Source organism: Pseudorca crassidens, chromosome 7 (genome assembly GCF_039906515.1).
Source record: "Pseudorca crassidens isolate mPseCra1 chromosome 7, mPseCra1.hap1, whole genome shotgun sequence".
Taxonomy (NCBI): domain Eukaryota; kingdom Metazoa; phylum Chordata; class Mammalia; order Artiodactyla; family Delphinidae; genus Pseudorca; species Pseudorca crassidens.
In genome coordinates this window covers 112,667,214-112,687,504 of record NC_090302.1, presented here as the reverse complement: position 1 = coordinate 112,687,504, position 20,291 = coordinate 112,667,214, and the positions used below count along the sequence as shown (strand labels likewise).

General features: G+C 37.9%; 1 long non-coding RNA gene across 1 annotated transcript in view; it reads left to right on the top strand.

Annotated features, from left to right (window-relative positions):
• The window catches only part of LOC137228233 (uncharacterized), a 560,753-nt gene that overhangs the window by 362,656 nt on the left and 177,806 nt on the right, over positions 1-20,291 (top strand). The window lies entirely within an intron of this gene.

Here is a 20,291-nt window from a genome sequence, read left to right as displayed (position 1 = left end):
GGAAAGTCAGATTGTTCTCAATTCCAGGAAGAAAAATGTAACTCAATCCTGTAAATTTTCTATTATTCAGTGTTTAAATGCTACGTTATTTATAGTGAGGAATATTCTGCATTGAAAATTATTTTTGGAGCGTTACCATTTTTGAGAAAAATAACAGTATGCCTTTCAGACATGTTATCTGTGTAATTTGGGAGGTTGGGATACAAGAGTCCACTTACGTCTTCAAATTTATTTTCCCTCAGCGTACAGCAGAGGGCACAGCATATAGTGTCAGCCAGTTTGTTGCGTGATTGAATTAATAACTTAAAAGACTTAGGAGGACTTCTTGGGATAAACAATCAAAGGAAAGACAATTGAATATATGCTACTTAACTGAATGATACACAGGGGAGTCCACTTTTTAAAATACATGTTTACAGTCAGATGGTAAGAAAAATTATTCTTGTGTATTATTTAGAAAAGATGCTTGTTCTCCTTTGCCTCTTCACAGTAAAATATATACGTTGAAAACACTTAAAATTATTGACTGTAGATAATTTGTATTTTTCATTAGGTTTAATGAGAATATAATAAACAAGTATGAAATAAAGTAATGGTGATATATGCCTATTGGAAGATAAAAGAAGTGAATTTCATGAAGGATTGTGTTTAAAGCTATGCCACATGATTTCCTGAGACTTTAATCACATAACAAATTGACACAAAGAGTACTTGTCTTTTAAGAATTATAAATAGCATATGTTTTCATACTATTTTTACGTTTTCACATTTGGCATTTACTTTCGTCTGACATTTAAGAAATTTGAGTGCAAGAGAAACAACAGCATTCTTAATATTTTAGAAAAGGTCAATTCATGTAATTTGATATCTGTAAATAACATCTTTCACTTTTAACAATGGGTCTTTGAAATCAGCTAGTTTACTGACTGGTAAATGACAAACCTGTTACAACAGTCTCCTAGGAATTTTTAAGACTCTCATTTCTTTTCGAATTAGCAAAATCAGGAATAGATAACATCCATGGGCCTGTGAAGTCTCCCTTTTGTGTTGAAGTGTTGGGCTCAATTTTAGTGCAGAACATGCAAAGGGCCAGATTAATTCTACTGTACAACCTTCTATGGTGAGTATGGAAGGAGAGATGTCTATGTTACTCTCCTGACTGAGGAAATACCAACAATCTTGTTAACAGACAGAGTTTACTAGCTTCTTGTCAATTTTTAAAATACATACAGGCCCTACAGTGAGTTCTGGAATACATTCTGTAAAGGTTTTATGCTCAGGTAGCTCATAATCTAGCAGGGGGACAGATACGCCCACTTAATTGTAATTGAATGTGACAAGGCATAGCATGAATCTAGCCCGATATGTACTTGAGGTGCAAAGGACAGCATCCACCAAGCTTTAGAACAAATGTGTAAGTGCCGTGAGTTTATGCCTATAAATTTGTTTCCTTCAGACATGGCGGTCTTTAAGAGCAAGTGAGTAAAGATTTAATTTTCACTTTGTTATACTTTGCCTATAATTCTGTTTACATCATCAGTGATTTCCCATCCGACTTAGGATGAAACCCAAAGTTCTTCCCATGTCTTTTGAGGTAGACGTGATCTGACCCCTGGTCTTGGGTCCAGTGTCAGCAGCCTCCACCTCCCTGTGCTGGGCTCTGGCCACGTCAGCCCCCGCCCCCCCACCCCCGGTATTTCTCAAACTTATTGAACGCTTCCTTCCGGCAGGTATTTGCATGCTCCTTCCTCCTGCCTGGAATATTCCTCACGCACACGTGCACATCACTCACCTCTTCACCTTTTTCAGACGTCAGCTCCTCAGAACGCCTCCCCCAGCCATCCCATATACAATAGCGACGCTCCCTTGCATTTTCCATGTTGTGCTTTTCTGCACAGCACTGATCCTAATTGATACGTATTTGTTTATATATCTGTTTATTACTGACTTCCCCACTAGGATCTAAGTTCCTAAGAGCAAGAACTTCTCCTACTTTATTTATAGTGTCACCAGCGCTTAAAACACTGTCTGGATTTTAGTAGAAATGTGATACACACAGAATTCAGTAATTATTGAGATATACCACCTGGTCTTTCTTCCTTGTGGTCAGTCATTTGAAACTTAGACACAGCTGCTCAAAAGAACGAGAGCCAGAAGGACTCAGATGTATCTCCCAGTTCTGTGTCCCAGATATCTGTCATAATTTAATACTTCCGCTGGGATAGGGGTTTAGTAGCAGCCTTAGGTGTGCACAGCCCTCGGTCTTGTTTACAGTGGCATCGTGCAGAATTACCAGCAGGTTCTGCTTTGTTGTGGCATAATTTCTGGTAACTTCACTTCACTCTCATATAAAGTATTCTTCATTGTCTTTTTGTCGAATCTTCCTATACGTGTAGGCCAAAAGAAGAAACTCTCAAATTCTAATTAAAATACAAATTGACGTAAGTGCAGAGGCATGTGACAGATGAGAATACTCAAGGCCAAGAAAGTGACTTATGTTAGTATAGGCGAAAAAATGAAAAAGGGAGGAAAACAAGCACCTTAAGAGAACTGTCCAATTAAGGACTAATTGGAAATGAATAGTGCACACTTTGACTCTTTAGAATTTGCACTGTGCTGAGAAAAAAAGCCAGATTGTACCCAGGGTACTATGCTAACAGAACTGACCGTTAAAAGCTGACTACAAATGTTCAATTATTTTCTAATGTCAACAAACTATAATTGAATTATGCAAAATGACATCCCATTAACACTCAGTTAACTGCTTGAATCAATGGCAATCATTTCCCCTCTATTTTTGTCTAAAATAATTAGCAGTGATTTTAAAATCCATGCCAAGCTTCAGAGTGAGGTTGGCTAAAAATGATTTCTCATTATGTTTAAAGTGATGGGGGGAGGGTCATCAACATATCGATAGATGGTTCCGTTGTGCAGGGGACAGGTAAGCTCACCTGTGTTAAACCATTCTCTGAATTAGTCCCAATAGGTTGATGGTAACAGTTCTTTAAATCATTAAGCCTCAAAATTGGGAGCCTGCTTAGATCACACCTTAGATGTATCTCTTACCTTTATAGATGTGGAACAATGATTATAATCAGGTCAAATCAGAAACTTGTTGGGGAATAGGAAACTAAAAATTATTGACGAGTTGTGTGATCTCTAAAGAAACAAACTGAAAAGTTTGTTTCACTGTAATAAAGACTGAAAATTCACAGAGAGTTTTGATTGTTGTTGTGCTGGCTCATGGCGTGTGTTGGCACCACCAAGGCAATATGGTATAAAGAATACAACTGAGAGTGAGGCCGACCTGGGATCAATGAGCAAATCCTCTCTCTGGCAGTTAACGTCAGGGTCCCCATTGGCTAGTAAAATAGGTTCTTTGGAAGCTCAGTTTTCCCGGATACTTTTCCTCCAGAAGAGAACATGGAAAGTGCCTGACAATGAGTACACTCTCAATTAAAGAGAGCTAACAATTTCACAGTAGTAATATTTCAAGTCTTCTAAAATAAACCAAAAATATACTAGAGTTCCCCTCTAGCTAGCTAAGGCTAATGGCCCCCTGTTTTCAGCAAGAAAAATGAAACAAAAGTATGACTGGTTTTTATCAAAAGAGATCATTTCATTGCTTTTCATGTGTTTTTTTAAATCAACTCTATGGAAATATAGTTACATACAAGAAAATACACCTATTTTGAGTGTACATTTTGACTTGGGTTTTTTTTTTTAGTGTCATAAATCCTAAATCTAATTGCAGCTTTGCTTTTTTTTTTTATACTGAAGTATAGCTGATTTACAATGTTTTTTAGTTTCAGGTGTACAGCAAAGTGATTCAGTTATACGTATACATATATATTCATTCTTTTTCATTATAGGTTATTACATGATATTGAGTAGAGTTCCCTGTACTATACAGTAGGTCATTGTTGGGTATCTGTTTTATATATAGTAGTGTGTATGTGTTAATCCCAAATCCTAATTTATCCCTCCGCCTTCTCCCTTTGGTAACCATAAGATTGTTTTTTATGTGTATTGACGTGTTTTTACAAAATTACATACATCTGTATAGCCCACTACTGTAATCAAAATACAGCACATATACACAGCAGAAATTTTTCTCTTGTATCCCAACCCAGGCAGTCTTTCTTCCATCGCCCCAAATCCCAAAGCCAGGCAACCACTGATGTACTTTCTCTGGTGTGTATTTGATTCATCTTTTCTAAAGTTTGACATAAATGGAATCGTGCAAAATGTGCTCTTTTGTGTCTGGTTTCTTCCACTTAGCGTAATGTTTTCGAGATACATCTTTGTTGTCACATGTGTTAGTAGTTGGTTTATTTTCATTGCTGACCAGTATCCCAAGGTACGACTGGGACACTGTTTTTATCTAGTTACCTGTTGATGCACAATTAGGATGTTACTGACGGGTAAGGCTTCTATGAACATTCACATAGAAGACTTCGTGGCAGCACATTTTCATTGATCTTGAGGAAATTCGTAGGAATAGGATTACTGGATCATATGGTAAAGAAACATTCAGCATTATTAGAAACTTCTAAACTGTTTTCCAAAGTAACTGTCGTGTTGTCTCCCAGTAGCAACGTGTGAGAGTCCCACATTGTTGTCAACACTTAGTGTAGTGCGTCTTTTTATTTTTTCTCATTAAAATTGTATTTTAATGTATTCTGCCCAAGACATATAAAATAAGTAAAAGTTCTTGATCCACACTGGGGTGCATATTATGTCACCTTCCTGTGTTCATTGCTCTTTCTTTTTTTTAATTTAATTTTTATTTTATATTGGAGTATAGTTGATTTACAATGTTATATTAGTTTCAGGTGTACATTAAAGTGATTCAGTTATACATATATCCACTCTTTTTCAGATTCTTTTCTCATATAGGTTATTACAGAACACTGAGTAGAGTTCCCTGCGCTGTAGGTCCTTGTTGATTATCTATTTTATATATAATGTGTGTATATGTTAATCCCAGACTTCTAATTTATCCCTCCCCACCACATTTTGCCTTTGGTAACCATAAGTTTGTTTTCGAAGTCTGTGAGTCTGTTTCTGATTTGTAAATAAGTTCATTTGTATCATTTTTTTTATTCCACATATAAGTGATATCATATGGTATTTGTCTTTCTCTGTGTTACTTCACTTAGTATGGTAATCTCCAGGTCCATCCATGTTGCTGCAAATGGCATTATTTGATGCTTTTTTATGGCTGAGTAATATTCCATTGTATATATGTACCACATCTTCTTTATCCATTCATCTGTCAGTGGACATTTAGGTTGCTTGCATGTCTTGGCTATTGTAAATAGTGCTGCTGTGAACATTGGGGTGCATGTATCTTTTTGAATTATGGTCTTCTCCAGATATATGCCCAGGAGTGGGATGGCTGGATCATATGGTAGTTCTATTTTTAGTTTTTTAAGGAACCTCCATACTGTTCTCCATAGTGGCTGTACCAATTTACTTTCCCACCAATAGTGTAGAAGGGTTTCCTTTTCTCCACACCCTCTCCATTTATTGTTTGTAGACTTTTTGTTGATGGCTATTCTGAATGGTGTGAGGTGAGTGAGTCTTTTTAATTTTGGACATTCTCTGAATTAGTGGTCATGTCGTGGATTCTCACTGTGGTTTTACTTTGAATATCCCTAACAACTAATGATGTTGAACATCTTTTCATGTGTTTGACATTTAATTATCTTTTTTGGTGAAAAGCCTTTAAATATTTCTATCTTTTAAAAAATTAAGTTGTTTTTCTTCCTAATATTGAGTAGTAAGATTTACTTACATTCTCTTGATATGAACCCTTTATCAGATATGTATCTTTCAAACGTTTTTTCCCAGTCTGTGGCTTACCTTTTTATTTTCTTATGAGTATATTTTGAAGAACAAGAGTCTCTTATTTTGACCAAGCCCAATTTAGCAATTATTTATTTCATGGTTTGTACTTTCTGTGTCCTTTATGAGAAGAAATAACCCTGAATCATGAAAGTTGTCTCCTGCTTTCTCCTAGAATTTTATAGCTTTAGCTTTTTCATTTAGATTAATGATCAATTTCAAATCAATTTTTATAATATGATGAAGTAAGTATAAAGATTTTTCTCCATCTAATTATCAAAAATTTCTAGGACTAGTTGTTTAAATATTATTACTTCCCCATTGAATTTCCTTGGCATCGTTGTCAAAAATCAATTGACTATATACGTGAATGTTTATGAACACTATATCGTAGGTATTGGCAAACTGATTTTATAAACGGAAGAGTAAAAATTTTAGACTTTTCAGGCCATTCACTCTCTGTTACAGCTACTAAACTCTGCTGCTGTAGCATGAAAGCAGCCATAGATAACATGCAAATAAATGGGCATTGCTGTATTCCAATAAAACTTCATGTACAAAAAAGGCAGGAGGCCAGATTCTGCCCATGGGCCATGGTTAGCTGACCCCTGTGTTGTATTTTATTGATCCCTAGCCAATACAACAATATATTAATTATTGTAGCTTTATTATAGACCTTGAAATACTTGTTCTACTTTTGCAAAATTTTTCAAAATTTTTTAGTTCTTACAACCTTGTTAAATCTAATTATTGGTTATATCTCCTTTTTTAGTAGATTCTTTAAGATTTCTGTATAAGTGATCATGTCATTTACAAATAATAGAGTTTTATCTCTTCCTTTCCATTCCCTAACTTATCGCTCCTTTTCCTACCTTATTCCAGTGCCTTGAACCTCCAGTAAGGTGTTGAATTAAAGTGGCAAGAACTTGCCTTGTTTGCAGTCTTACGGATAAAGGATCCTGGTTTTATCCTTTAAAGGTTGATGTTATCAATAGATTTTATTGATGTTATTGGTGGGATGTAGGATGACTGTTTTCAGGTTGAGGAAATTCCCTTCATTTCCTAGTTTACTGAGAGTTACTAAAAGTGGGTTCTGCATTTTGTGAAGTGCTTTTTTTTCTTTTTTTTTTTTTTGTTTTTGTTTTTGTTTTTGTTTTTTTTTGTTTTTTTTAAACATCTTTATTGGAGCATAATTGCTTTACAATGGTATGTTAGTTTCAGCTTCACAACAAAATGAATCAGTTATATATATACATATGTTCCCATATCTCTTCCCGCTTGCGTCACCCTCCCTCCCACCCTCCCTATCCCACCCCTCCAGGCGGTCACACAGCACCGAGCTGATCTCCCTGTGCTATGCAGCTGCTTCCCACTAGCTATCTACCTTACGTTTGGTAGTGTATACATGTCCATGCCTCTTTATTGCTTTGTCACCGTTTACCCTTCCCCCTCCCCATAGCCTCAAGTCCATTCTCTAGTAAGTCTGTGTCTTTATTCCTGTTTCACCCCTAGGTTTTTCATGACATTATTTTTTTCTTAAATTCCATATATATGTGTTAGCATACGGTATTTGTCTCTCTCTTTCTGACTTACTTCACTCTGTATGACAGACTCTAGGTCTATCCACCTCATTACAAATAGCTCAATTTCGTCTCTTTTTATGGCTGAGTAATACTCCATTGTATATATGTGCCACATCTTCTTTATCCATTCATCCGATGATGGACACTTAGGTTGTTTCCATCTCTGGGCTATTGTAAATAGAGCTGCAATGAACATTTTGGTACATGACTCTTTTTGAATTATGGTTTTCTCAGGGTATATGCCCAGTAGTGGGATTGCTGGGTCATATGGTAGTTCTATTTGTAGCTTTTTAAGGAACCTCCATACTGTTCTCCACAGTGGCTGTATCAATTTACATTCCCACCAACAGTGTAAGAGGGTTCCCTTTTCTCCACACCCTCTCCAGCATTTATTGTTTCTAGATTTTTTGATGATGGCCATTCTGACTGGTGTGAGATGATATCTCATTGTAGTTTTGATTTGCATTTCTCTAATGATTAGTGATGTTGAGCATTCTTTCATGTGTTTGTTGGCACTCTGTATATCTTCTTTGGAGAAATGTCTATTTAGGTCTTCTGCCCATTTTTGGATTGGGTTGTTTGTTCTTTTGTTATTAAGCTGCATGAGCTGCTTATAAATTTTGGAGATTAATCCTTTGTCAGTTGCTTCATTTGCAAATATTTTCTCCCATTCTGAGGGTTGTCTTTTGGTCTTCTTTATGGTTTCCTTTGCTGCGCAAAAGCTTTTAAGTTTCATTAGGTCCCATTTGTTTACTTTTGTTTTTATTTCCATTTCTCTAGGAGGTGGGTCAAAAAGGATCTTGCTGTGATTTATGTCATAGAGTGTTCTGCCTATGTTTTCCTCTAAGAGTTTGATAGTTTCTGGCCTTACATTTAGGTCTTTAATCCATTTTGAGCTTATTTTTGTGTATGGTGTTAGGGAGTGATCTAATCTCATACTTTTACATGTAGCTGTCCAGTTTTCCCAGCACCACTTATTGAATAGGCTGTCCTTTCTCCACTGTACATTTCTGCCTCCTTTGTCAAAGATAAGGTGACCATATGTGCGTGGGTTTATCTCTGGGCTTTCTATCCTGTTCCATTGATCTATATTTCTGTTTTTGTGCCAGTACCATACTGTCTTGATTACTGTAGCTTTGTAGTATAGTCTGAAGTCAGGAAGCCTGATTCCTCCAGCTCCATTTTTCGTTCTCAAAATTGCTTTGGCTATTCGGGGTCTTTTGTGTTTCCATACAAATTGTGAGATTTTTTGTTCTAGTTCTTGAAAAATGCCAGTGGTAGTTTGATAGGGATTGCATTGAATCTGTAGATTGCTTTGGGTAGTAGAGTCATTTTCACAATGTTGATTCTTCCAATCCAAGAACATGGTATAGCTCTCCATCTATTTGTATCATTTTTAATTTCTTTCATCAGTGTCTTATAATTTTCTGCATACAGGTCTTTTGTCTCCTTAGGTAGGTTTATTCCTAGGTATTTTATTCTTTTTGTTGCAATGGTAAATGGGAGTGTTTTCTTGATTTCACTTTCAGATTTTTCATCCTTAGTGTATAGGAATGCCAGAGATTTCTGTGCATTAATTTTGTATCCTGCTACTTTACCAAATTCATTGATTAGCTCTAGTAGTTTTCTGGTAGCATCTTTAGGGTTCTGTATGTATAGTATCATGTCACCTGCAAACAGTGACAGCTTTACTTCTTCTTTTCCGATTTGGATTCCTTTTATTTCCTTTTCTTCTCTGATTGCTGTGGCTAAAACTTCCAAAACTATGTTGAATAAGAGTGGTGAGAGTGGGCAACCTTGTCTTGTTCCTGATCTTAGTGGAAATGCTTTCAGTTTTTCACCATTGAGGACGATGTTGGCTGTGGGTTTGTCATATATGGCCTTTATTATGTTGAGGAAAGTTCCCTCTATGCCTACTTTCTGCAGGGTTTTTATCATAAATGGGTGTTGAATTTTGTCAAAAGCTTTCTCTGCATCTATTGAGATGATCATATGGTTTTTCTCCTTCAATTTGTTAATATGGTGTATCACGTTGATTGATTTGCATATATTGAAGAATCCTTGCATTCCTGGAATAAGCCCCACTTGATCATGGTGTATGATCCGTTTAATGTGCTGTTGGATTCTGTTTGCTAGTATTTTGTTGAGGATCTTTGCATCTATGTTCATCAGTGATATTGGCCTGTAGTTTTCTTTCTTTGTGACATCCTTGTCTGGTTTTGGTATCAGGGTGATGGTGGCCTCGTAGAATGAGTTGGGGAGTGTTCCTCCCTCTGCTATATTTTGGAAGAGTCTGAGAAGGATAGGTGATAGCTCTTCTCTAAATGTTTGATAGAATTCGCCTGTGAAGCCATCTGGTCCTGCGCTTTTGCTTGTTGGAAGATTTTTAATCACAGTTTCAATTTCAGTGCTTGTGATTGGTCTGTTCATATTTTCTATTTCTTCCTGATTCAGTCTTGGCAGGTTGTGCCTTTCTAAGAATTTGTCCATTTCTTCCAGGTTGTCCATTTTATTGGCATAGAGTTGCTTGTAGTAATCTCTCATGATCTTTTGTATTTCTGCAGTGTCAGTTGTTACTTCTCCTTTTTCATTTCTAATTCTATTGGGTTGAGTCTTCTCCCTTTTTTTCTTGATGAGTCTGGCTAATGGTTTATCAATTTTGTTTATCCTTTCAAAGAACCAGCTTTTAGTTTTATTGATCTTTGCTATCGTTTCCTTCATTTCTTTTTCATTTATTTCTGCTCTGATTTTTATGATTTCTTTCCTCCTGCTAACTTTGGGGTTTTTTTTGTTCTTCTTTCTCTAATTGCTTTAGGTGCAAGGTTAGGTTGTTTATTCGAGATGTTTCCTGTTTCTTAAGGTAAGATTGTATTGCTATAAGCTTCCCTCTTAGAACTGCTTTTGCTGCATCCCATATGTTTTGGATTGTCGTGTCTCCATTGTCATTTGTTTCTAGGTATTTTTTGATTTCCCCTTTGATTTCTTCAGTGATCACTTCGTTATTAAGTAGTGTATTGTTTAGCCTCCATGTGTTTGTATTTTTTACAGATCTTCTCCTGTGATTGATATCGAGTCTCATAGCGTTGTGGTCGGAAAAGATACTTGATACAATTTCAATTTTCTTAAATTTACCAAGGCTTGATTTGTGACCCAAGATATGATCTATCCTGGAGAATGTTCCATGAGCACTTGAGAAAAATGTGTATTCTGTTGTTTTTGGATGGAATGTCCTATAAATATCAATTAACTCCATCTCATTTAATGTATCATTTAAAGCTTGTGTTTCCTTATTTATTTTCATTTTGGATGATCTGTCCATTGGTGAAAGTGGGGTGTTAAAGTCCCCTACTATGAATGTGTTACTGTCGATTTCCCCTTTTATGGTTGTCAGTATTTGCCTTATGTATTGAGGTGCACCTATGTTGGGTGCATAAATATTTACAATTGTTATATCTTCCTCTTGGATCGATCCCTTGATCATTATGTAGTGTCCTTCTTTGTCTCTTCTAATAGTGTTTGTTTTAAAGTCTATTTTGTCTGATATGAGAATTGCTACTCCAGCTTTCTTTTGGTTTCCATTTGCATGAAATACCTTTTTCCATCCCCTTACTTTCAGTCTGTATGTGTCTCTAGGTCTGAAGTGGGTCTCTTGTAGACAGCAAATATATGGGTCTTGTTTTTGTATCCATTCAGCCAATCTGTGTCTTTTGGTGGGAGCATTTAGTCCATTTACATTTAAGGTAATTATCGATATGTGTGTTCCCATTCCCATTTTCTTAATTGTTTTGGGTTTGTTATTGTAGGTCTTTTCCTTCTTTTGTGTTTCTTGCCTAGAGAAGTTCCTTTAGCAGTTGTTGTAGAGCTGGTTTGGTGGTGCTGAACTCTCTCAGCTTTTGCTTGTCTCTAAAGGTTTTAATTTCTCCATCAAATCTGAATGAGATCCTTGCTGGGTAGAGTAATCTTGGTTGCAGGTTTTTCTCCTTCAACACTTTCAATATGTCCTGCCACTCCCTTCTGGCTTGCAGAGTTTCTGCTGAAAGATCAGCTGTTAACCTTATGGGGATTCCCTTGTGTGTTATTTGTTGTTTTTCCCTTGCTGCTTTTAATATGTTTTCTTTGTATTTAATTTTTGACAGTTTGATTAATATGTGTCTTGGCGTATTTCTCCTTGGATTTATCCTGTATGGGACTCTCTGTGCTTCCTGGACTTGATTAACTATTTCCTTTCCCATATTAGGGAAGTTTTCAACTATAATCTCTTCAGATATTTTCTCAGTCCCTTTCTTTTTCTCTTCTTCTTCTGGAACCCCTATAATTCGAATGTTGGTACGTTTAATGTTGTCCCAGAGGTCTCTGAGACTGTCCTCAGTTCTTTTCATTCTTTTTTCTTTATTCTGCTCTGCAGTAGTTATTTCCACTATTTTATCTTCCAGGTCACTTATCCGTTCTTCTGCCTCAGTTATTCTGCTATTGATCCCATCTAGAGTACTTTTAATTTCATTTATTGTGTTGTTCATCGTTGCTTGTTTCATCTTTAGTTCTTCTAGGTCCTTATTAACTGATTCTTGCATTTTGTCCATTCTATTGTCCATTCTATCTCCAAGATTTCGGATCAACCTTACTATCATTATTCTGAATTCTTTTTCAGGTAGACTGCCTATTTCCTCTTCATTTGTTAGGTCTGATGGGTTTTTATCTTGCTCCTTCATCTGCTGTGTGTTTTTCTGTCTTTTCATTTTGCTTATCTTACTGTGTTTGGGGTCTCCTTTTTTGCAGGCTGAAGGTTCGTAGTTCCTGTTTTTTTTTTGTGTCTGTCCCCAGTGGCTAAGGTTGGTCCAGTGGGTTGTGTAGGCTTCCTGGTGGAGGGTACTAGTGCCTGTGTTCTGGTGGATGAGGCTAGATCTTGTCTTTCTGGTGGGCAGGTCCATGTCTGGTGGTGTGTTTTGGGGTGTCTGTAGACTTACTATGATTTTGGGCCGCCTCTCTGCTAATGGGTGGGGTTGTGTTCCTGTCTTGCTAGTTGTTTGGCATAGAATGTCCAGCACTGTAGCTTGCTGGTCGTTGAGTGAAGCTGGGTGCTGGCGTTGAGATGGAGATCTCTCGGAAATTTTTGCTGTTTGATATTATGTGCAGCTGGGAGGTCTCTTGTGGATCAGTGTCCTGAAGTTGGCTCTCCCACCTCAGAGGCACAGCACTGACTCCTGGCTGCAGCACCAAGAGCCTTTCATCCACAGGGCTCCTTAATTTGGGATGATTGGTTGTCTATTCAGGTATTCCACAGATGCAGGGTATATCAAGTTGATTGTGGAGCTTTAATCCGCTGCTTCTGAGGCTGCTGGGAGAGATTTCCTTTTCTCTTCTTTGTTCTCACAGCTCCCAGGGGCTCAGCTTTGGATTTAGCCCCGCCTGTGCGTGTAGGTCGCCGGAGGGCGTCTGTTCTTTGCTCAGACAGGACGGGGTTAAAGGAGCCGCTGATTCGGAGGCTCTGGCTCACTCAGGCCCGGGGGTAGGGAGGGGCACGGAGTGTGGGGTGGGCCTGCGGCGGCAGAGGCCGGCGAGACGTTGCAGCCTGAGGCGCGCCTGTGCGTTCTCCCGGGGGAGTTGTCCCTGGATCCCGGGACCCTGGCAGTGGCGGGCTGCACAGGCTCCCCGGAAGGGCGTGTGGCTAGTGACCTGTGTTCGCACACAGGCCTCCCGGTGGCGGCAGCAGCGGCCCTAGCGTCTCATGTCTGTCTCTGGGCTCCGCACTTTTAGCCGCGGCTCGCGCCCGTCCCTGGAGCTCTCTCAAGCAGCGCTCTTAATCCCCTCTCCTCGTGCACCAGGAAACAAAGAGGGACGTAAAAGTCTCTTGCCTCTTCGGCAGTTCCAGACTTCTCCCCGGACTCTCTCCCGGCCAGCCGCGGTGCACTAACGCCCTGCAGGCTGTGTTCACGCCGCCAACCTCAGTCCTCTCCCGGCGCTCCGACAAAAGCCGGAGCCTCAGCTCCCAGTCCCGCCCGCCCCGGCGGGCGAGCAGACAAGCCTCTCGGCTGGCGAGTTCCGGTCGGCCCGATCCTCTGCGCTGGAATCTGTCCGCTTTGCCCTCCGCACCCCTGTTGCTGTGCTCTCCTCCGCGGCTCCCAAGCTCCCCCACTCCGCCTCCCGAAGTCTCCACCCGCGAAGGGGCTTCCTAGTGTGTGGACACTTTTCCTCCTTCACAGCTCTCTCCCGCTGGTGCAGGACGCGTCCCTATCCTTTTGTCTCTGTTTAGTTTTTTCTTTTGCCCTACCCAGGTACGTGGGGGGTTTCTTGCCTTTTGGGAGGTCTGAGGTCTTCTGCCAGCGTTCAGCAGATGCTCTGCAGGAGTTGTTCCACGCGTAGATGTATTTCTGGTGTATCTGTGGGGAGGAACCTGATCTCCGCGTCTTACTCTTCCGCCATCTTCCCGGAAGTCCCCCGCTTTTTTTTCTTTTCTTAGCATCTATCAAGACAGTAAAATCGATTTTCCTTATAGCCTATATATTAATATATTAATAATTAATATATTATATTAATTACATTAATAATTATATTGATTTAATAAAATTCCTGAGATACCCTCTGGCAATGGATGAGAGTTTTATCAACATTTTTAAGAGTTCTTTTAAAACTAATATTAGTCATTCTAGTCTATGTGTGTGTGTGTGTGAGTGTTGTACGTTGTGTGTGTGTGGTATCTCACTGTGGTTTTAATTTGTATGTTTCTGATGGCTGATAATATTAACCACTTTTTTTTTCAGAGTGTACTGGCCATTGTTATATCTTCTTTTCTGAGGCAGCTGTTGAGTCTTTCACCACTTTAAAAACTTAGGTTGTCTTTTTACTGCTCCCAGTTCATGGCTTTTCTGTTAATTTTCTTAATGGTGTTTTTGTATTTTATGACTTTAATATTCATAACGTTCTAAAGGTTAGCTCTTTTTCCTTTTAGTGATAGTGCTTTTGGGTCTTCCCTAAGGAAATATTGCTACTTCAAGTTTATAAAGATTTTCTCTTCTTTCTATGTTGTATAGTTTTAGCTTTTATGTTTTGGTCTATGACTGATCACAAATTTTTGTCCATGGTAGATGTTGAGGTTCATTTACCTACTTATAGATATCCAGTTGTTCTGGTACCATTTATTGAGAAGACTCCTTTTCCCGTTTACTTTGGTTTATTTGTCAAAATTATTTACTTGTATATTCGTAATACTATTTGCTATTCTATTCCATTGATCTATTTAGTCTTTTATCAATGACACTGTCTTGATTATTGTAGCATCATAGGAAGTCTTTAAATCAGATAAAATGCCTTCCCACTTTGTTATATTTCAAGATTGTTTTGTCTATAACTAGATCCTTTGATTTCCATGTACCTTTTAGAATCAGCTTATTAATTTCTGCAAGAAAGCTTGTTCAGGTTTTATTGGGATAAAATTAAATCCCAAATTTGGAGAAGATTTATATTTTAGTTTTATTGACTCTTTTAATCTATGTCCATGTTATTTCCTTTTTTTTTAATTTTATTTTGTTTTATTTTTTATACAGCAGGTTCTTATTAGTCATCCATTTTATACATATTACTGTATATTTGTCAATCCCAATCCCCCAATTCATCACACACACCCCCACCACTTTCCCCCCTTAGTGTCCAACGTTTGTTCTTTACATCTGTGTCTCAACTTCTGCACTGCAAACCGGCTCATCTGTACCATTTTTCTAGGTTCTACATATATGCATTAATATACGATATTTGTTTTTCTCTTTCTGACTTACTTCACTCAGTATGACAGTCTCTAGATCCATCCACGTCTCAACAAATGACCCAATTTCATTCCCTTTTATGGCTGAGAAATGTTCCACTGTGTATATGTACCACATCTTCTTTATCCATTCGTCTGTCGATGGGCATTTAGGTTGCTTCCATGTCCTGGCTATTGTAAATAGTGCTGCAATGAATATTGGCATGCATGTGTCTTTTTGAATTATGGTTTTCTCTGGGTATATGCCCAGTAGTGGATTGCTGGGTCATATGGTAATTCTATTTTTAGTTTTTTAAGAACCCTCCATACTGTTCTCCATAGAGGCTGTATCAATTTACATTCCCACCAACAGTGCAAGAGGATTCCCTTTTCTCCACACCCTCTCCAGCATTTGTTGTTTGTAGATTTTCTGATGATGCCCATTCTAACTGGTGTGAGGTGATACCTCATTGTACTTTTGATTTGCATTTCTCTAATAATTAGTGATGTTGAGCAGCTTTTCACGTGCTTCTTGGTCATCTGTATGTCTACTTTGGAGAAATGTCTATTTAGGTCTTATGCCCATTTTTGGACTGGGTTCTTTGTTTTTTTAACATTGAGCTGCATGAGCTGTTTATATATTTTGGAGATTAATCGTTTGTCCGTTGATTCATTTGCAAATAGTTTCTCCCATTCTGAGGGTTGTTTTTTTGTCTTCTTTGTAGTTTTCTTTGCCTTGCAAAAGCTTTTAAGTTTCATTAGGTCCCATTTGTTTATTTTTGTTTTTATTTCCATTACTCCAGGAGGTAGATCAAAAAAGATCTTGCTGTGATTTATGGCAAAGAGTGTTCTTCCTATGTTTTCCTCTGTTTTATAGTGTTCAGTCTTACATTTAGGTCTCTAATACATTTTGAGTTTATTTTTGTGTATAGTGTTAGGGAGTGTTCTAATTTCATTCTGTAATGAAACTGTAAATGTAAACTGTAGCTGTCCAGTTTTCCCAGCGCCACTTATTGAAGAGACTGTCTTTTCTCCATTGTATATCCTTGCCTCCTTTGTCATAGATTAATTGACCATAGGTGTGTGGGTTTATCTCTGGGCTTTCTATCCTGTTCCATTGATCTATATGTCTGTTTTTGTGCCAGTACCATGTTGTCTTGATTACTGTAGCTTTGTAGTATAGTTTCAAGTCAGGGAGTCTGATTCCTCCAGCTCCGTGTTTTTCCCTCATACTGCTTTGGCTATTCGGGGTCTTTTGTGTCTCTGTACAAATTTTAAGATTTTTTGTTCTAATTCTGTAAAAACTGCTATTGATAATTTGATAGGGATTGCACTGAAACTGTAGATTGCTTTGGGTAGTATAGTCATTTTCATAATATTGATTCTTCCAATCTAAGAACATGGTATATCTCTCCATCTGTTTGTATCATCTTTCATTTCTTTCATCAGTGTCTTACAGTTTTCTGCATACAGGTCTTTTGTCCCCTTAGGTAGGTTTATTCCTAGGTATTTTATTCTTCTTGTTGCAATGGTAGATGGGAGTGTTTCCTTAATTTCTCTTTCAGATTTTTCATAATTAGTGTATAGGAATGCAAGAGATTTCTGTGCATTTATTTTGTATCCTGCAACTTTACCAAATACATTGATGAGCTCTAGTAGTTTTCTGGTGGCATCTTTAGGATTCTCTATGTATAGTATCATGTCATCTGCAAACAGTGACAGTTTTACTTCTTTTCCAATTTGTATTCCTTTTATTTCTTTTTCTTCTCTGATTGCCATAGCTAGGACTTCCAAAACTATGTTGATCTTAGAGGAAATGCTTTCCGTTTTTCACCATTGAGAATGATGTTGGCTGTGGGTTTGTTGTATATGGCCTTTATTATGTTGAGGTAGGTTCCCTATATGCCCACTTTGTGGAGAGTTTTTATCATAAATGGGTGTTGACTTTTGTCAAAAGCTTTTTCTGCATCTATTGAGATGATCATATGGTTTTTCTCCTTCAATTTGTTAATATGGTGTATCACATTGATTGATTTGCATATAATGAAGAATCCTTGCATCCCTCAGATAAATCCCACTTGATCATGGTATATGATCCTGTTAATGTGTTGTTGGATTCTGTTTGCTAATATTTTGTTGAGGATTTTTACATCTGTGTTCATCAGTGATATTGGTCTGTAATTTTCTTTTTTTTGTAGTATCTCTGTCTGGTTTTGGTATCAGGGTCATGGTGGCCTCATAGAATGAGTTTGGGAGTGTTCCTTCCTCTGCAATTTTTTGGAAGAGTTTGAGAAGGGTGGGTGTTAGCTCTTCTCTAAATGTTTGATAGAATTCACCTGTGAAGTCATCTGGTCCTGGACTTTTGTTTGTTGGAAGATTTTTAATCACAGTTTCAATTTCATTACTTGTGATTGGTCTATTCATATTTTCTATTTCTTCCTGGTTCAGTCTTGGAAGGTTATAGTTTTCTAAGAATTTGTCCATTTCTTCCAGATTGTCCATTTTATTGGCATAGAGTTGCTTGTAGTAGTCTCTTAGAATGCTTTGTATTTCTACAGTGTCAGTTGTTACTTCTCCTTTTTCATTTCTAATTTTATTGATTTGAGTCTTCCTCTTTTTCTTGATGAGTCTGGCTAATGGTTTATCAATTTTGTTTATCTTCTCAAAGAACCAGCTTTTAGTTTTATTGATCTTTGCTATTGTTTTCTTTGTTTCTGCTTCATTTATTTCTGCTCTGATCTTGATGATTTCTTTCTTTCTACTAACTTTGGGTTTTGTTTGTTCTTCTTTCTCTAGTTCCTTTAGGTGTAACGTTAGATTGTTTATTTGAGATTTTTCTTGTTTGTTGAGGTAGGCTTGTATTGCTATAATCTTCCCTCTTAAAACTGCTTTTGCTGCATCCCATATGTTTTGGATTGTCGTGTTTTTGTTGTCATTTGTCTCTAGGTATTTTTTGATTTCCTCTTTGATTTCTTCAGTGATCCTTTGGTTATTTAGTAACATTTTTTAGCCTCCTTGTGTTTGTGTTTTTTACAGTTTTTCCTTGTAATTGATTTCTAATCTCATAGTGTTGTGGTTGGAAAAGATGCTTGATATGATTCCAATTTTCTTAAATTTACTGAGGCTTAATTTGTGACCAAAGATGTGATCTGTCCTGGAGAATGTTCTGTGCGTACTTGAGAAGAAAGTGTAATATGCTGTTTTTGGGTAGAATGTCCTATAAATATCAATCAAATCTATCTGGTCTATTGTGTCATTTAAAGCTTGTGTTTCCTTATTAATTTTCTGTCTGGATGATCTGTCCATTGGTGTAAGTGAGGTGTTATAGTCCCCCACTATTATTGTATTACTGTCGATTTCCTCTTTTATAGCTGTTAGCAGTTGCCTTGTGTACTGAGGTGCTCCTATGTTGGATGCATATATATTTATAATTGTTATATCTTCTTTTTGGATTGATCCCTTGATCGTTATGTAGTGTCCTTCCTTGTCTCTTGTAACATCCTTTATTTTAAAGTCTGTTTTATTTGATGTGAGTATTGCTACTCCAGCTTTCTTTTGATTTCCATTTGCATCGAATATCTTTTTCCATCCCCTCACTTTCAGTGTGTTTGTGTCCCTAGGTCTGAAGTGGGTCTCTTGTAGACAGCATATATATGGGTCTTGTTTTTGTAACCGTTCAGCAAGCCTGTGTCTTTTGGTTGGAGTGTTTAATCCATTCATGTTTAAGGTGATTATCGATATGTATGTTCCTATTACCATTTCTCTTTGTAGGTCCTTTTGTTCTCTTGTGTTTCCCACTTAGAGAAGTTCCTTTAGCATTTGTTTTACAGCTGGTTTGGTGGTGCTGAATTCTCATAGCTTTTGCTTGTCTGTAAAGCTTTCGATTTCTCCATCAAATCTGAATGAGATCCTTGCTGGGTAGAGTAATCTTGGTTGTAGGTTCTTCCTTTTCATCACTTTAAATATGTCATGCCACTCCCTTCTTGCTTGTTGAGTTTCAGCTGAGAAATCAGCTGTAACCTTATAGGAGTTCCCTTGTATGTTATTTGTCATTTTTCCCTTGTTGCTTTCAATAATTTTCCTTTGTCTTTAATTTTTGTCAGTTTGATTACTATGTGTCTCAGCATGTTTCTCCTTGGGTTTATCCTACCTGGGACTCTCTGCGCTTCCTGAACTTGGGTGGCTATTTCCTTTCCCATGTTAGGGAAGTTTTCGACTATTATCTCTTCAAATATTTTCTCAGGTCCTTTCTTTCTCTCTTCTCCTTCTAGGACCCCTATAATGCGAATGTTGTTGCGTTTAATGTTGTCCCAGAGGTTCCTTAGGCTGTCTTCATTTCTTCTTGTTCTTTTTTCTTTAATCTGTTCCACGGCAGTGAATTCCACCATTCTGTCTTCCAGGTCACTTATCCGTTATCTGCCTCAGTTATTCTGCTATTGATTCCTTCTAGTGTAGTTTTCATTTCAGTTATTGTATTGTTCATCTCTGTTTGTTTGTTCTTTAATTCTTCTAGGTCTTTTTAAAATATTTCTTGCATCGTCTCGATCTTTGCCTCCATTCTTTTTCCTAGGTCCTGGATCATCTTCACTATCATTATTCTGATTCTTTTTCTGGAAAGTTGCCTATCTCCATTTCATTTAGTTGTTTTTCTGGGGTTTTATCTTCTTCCTTCATCTGGTACATAGCCCTCTGCCTTTTCATCTTGTCTGTCTTTCTCTGAATGTGGTTTTTGATCCACAGGCTGCAGGATTGTAGGTCTTCTTGCTTCTGCTGTCTGCCCTCTGGTGGATGAGTCTATCTAAGAGGCTTGTGCAAGTTTCCTGATAGGAAGGACTGGTGGTGGGTAGAGCTGGCTGTTGCTCTGGTGGGCAGAACTCAGTAAAACTTTAATCCACTTGTCTGCTGATGGGTGAGGATGGGTTCCCCCCCTGTTGGTTGTTTGGCCTGAGGCGACCCAACACTGGAGCCTACCGGGGCTCTTTGGTGGGGCTAATGGCTGATTCTGGGAGGGCTCATGCCAAGGAATACTTCCCAAGGCCTCTGCTGCCAGTGTCCTTGTCCCACGGTGAGCCACAGCCACCCCCACCTCTGCAAGAGACCCTCTGACACTAGCAGGTAGGTCT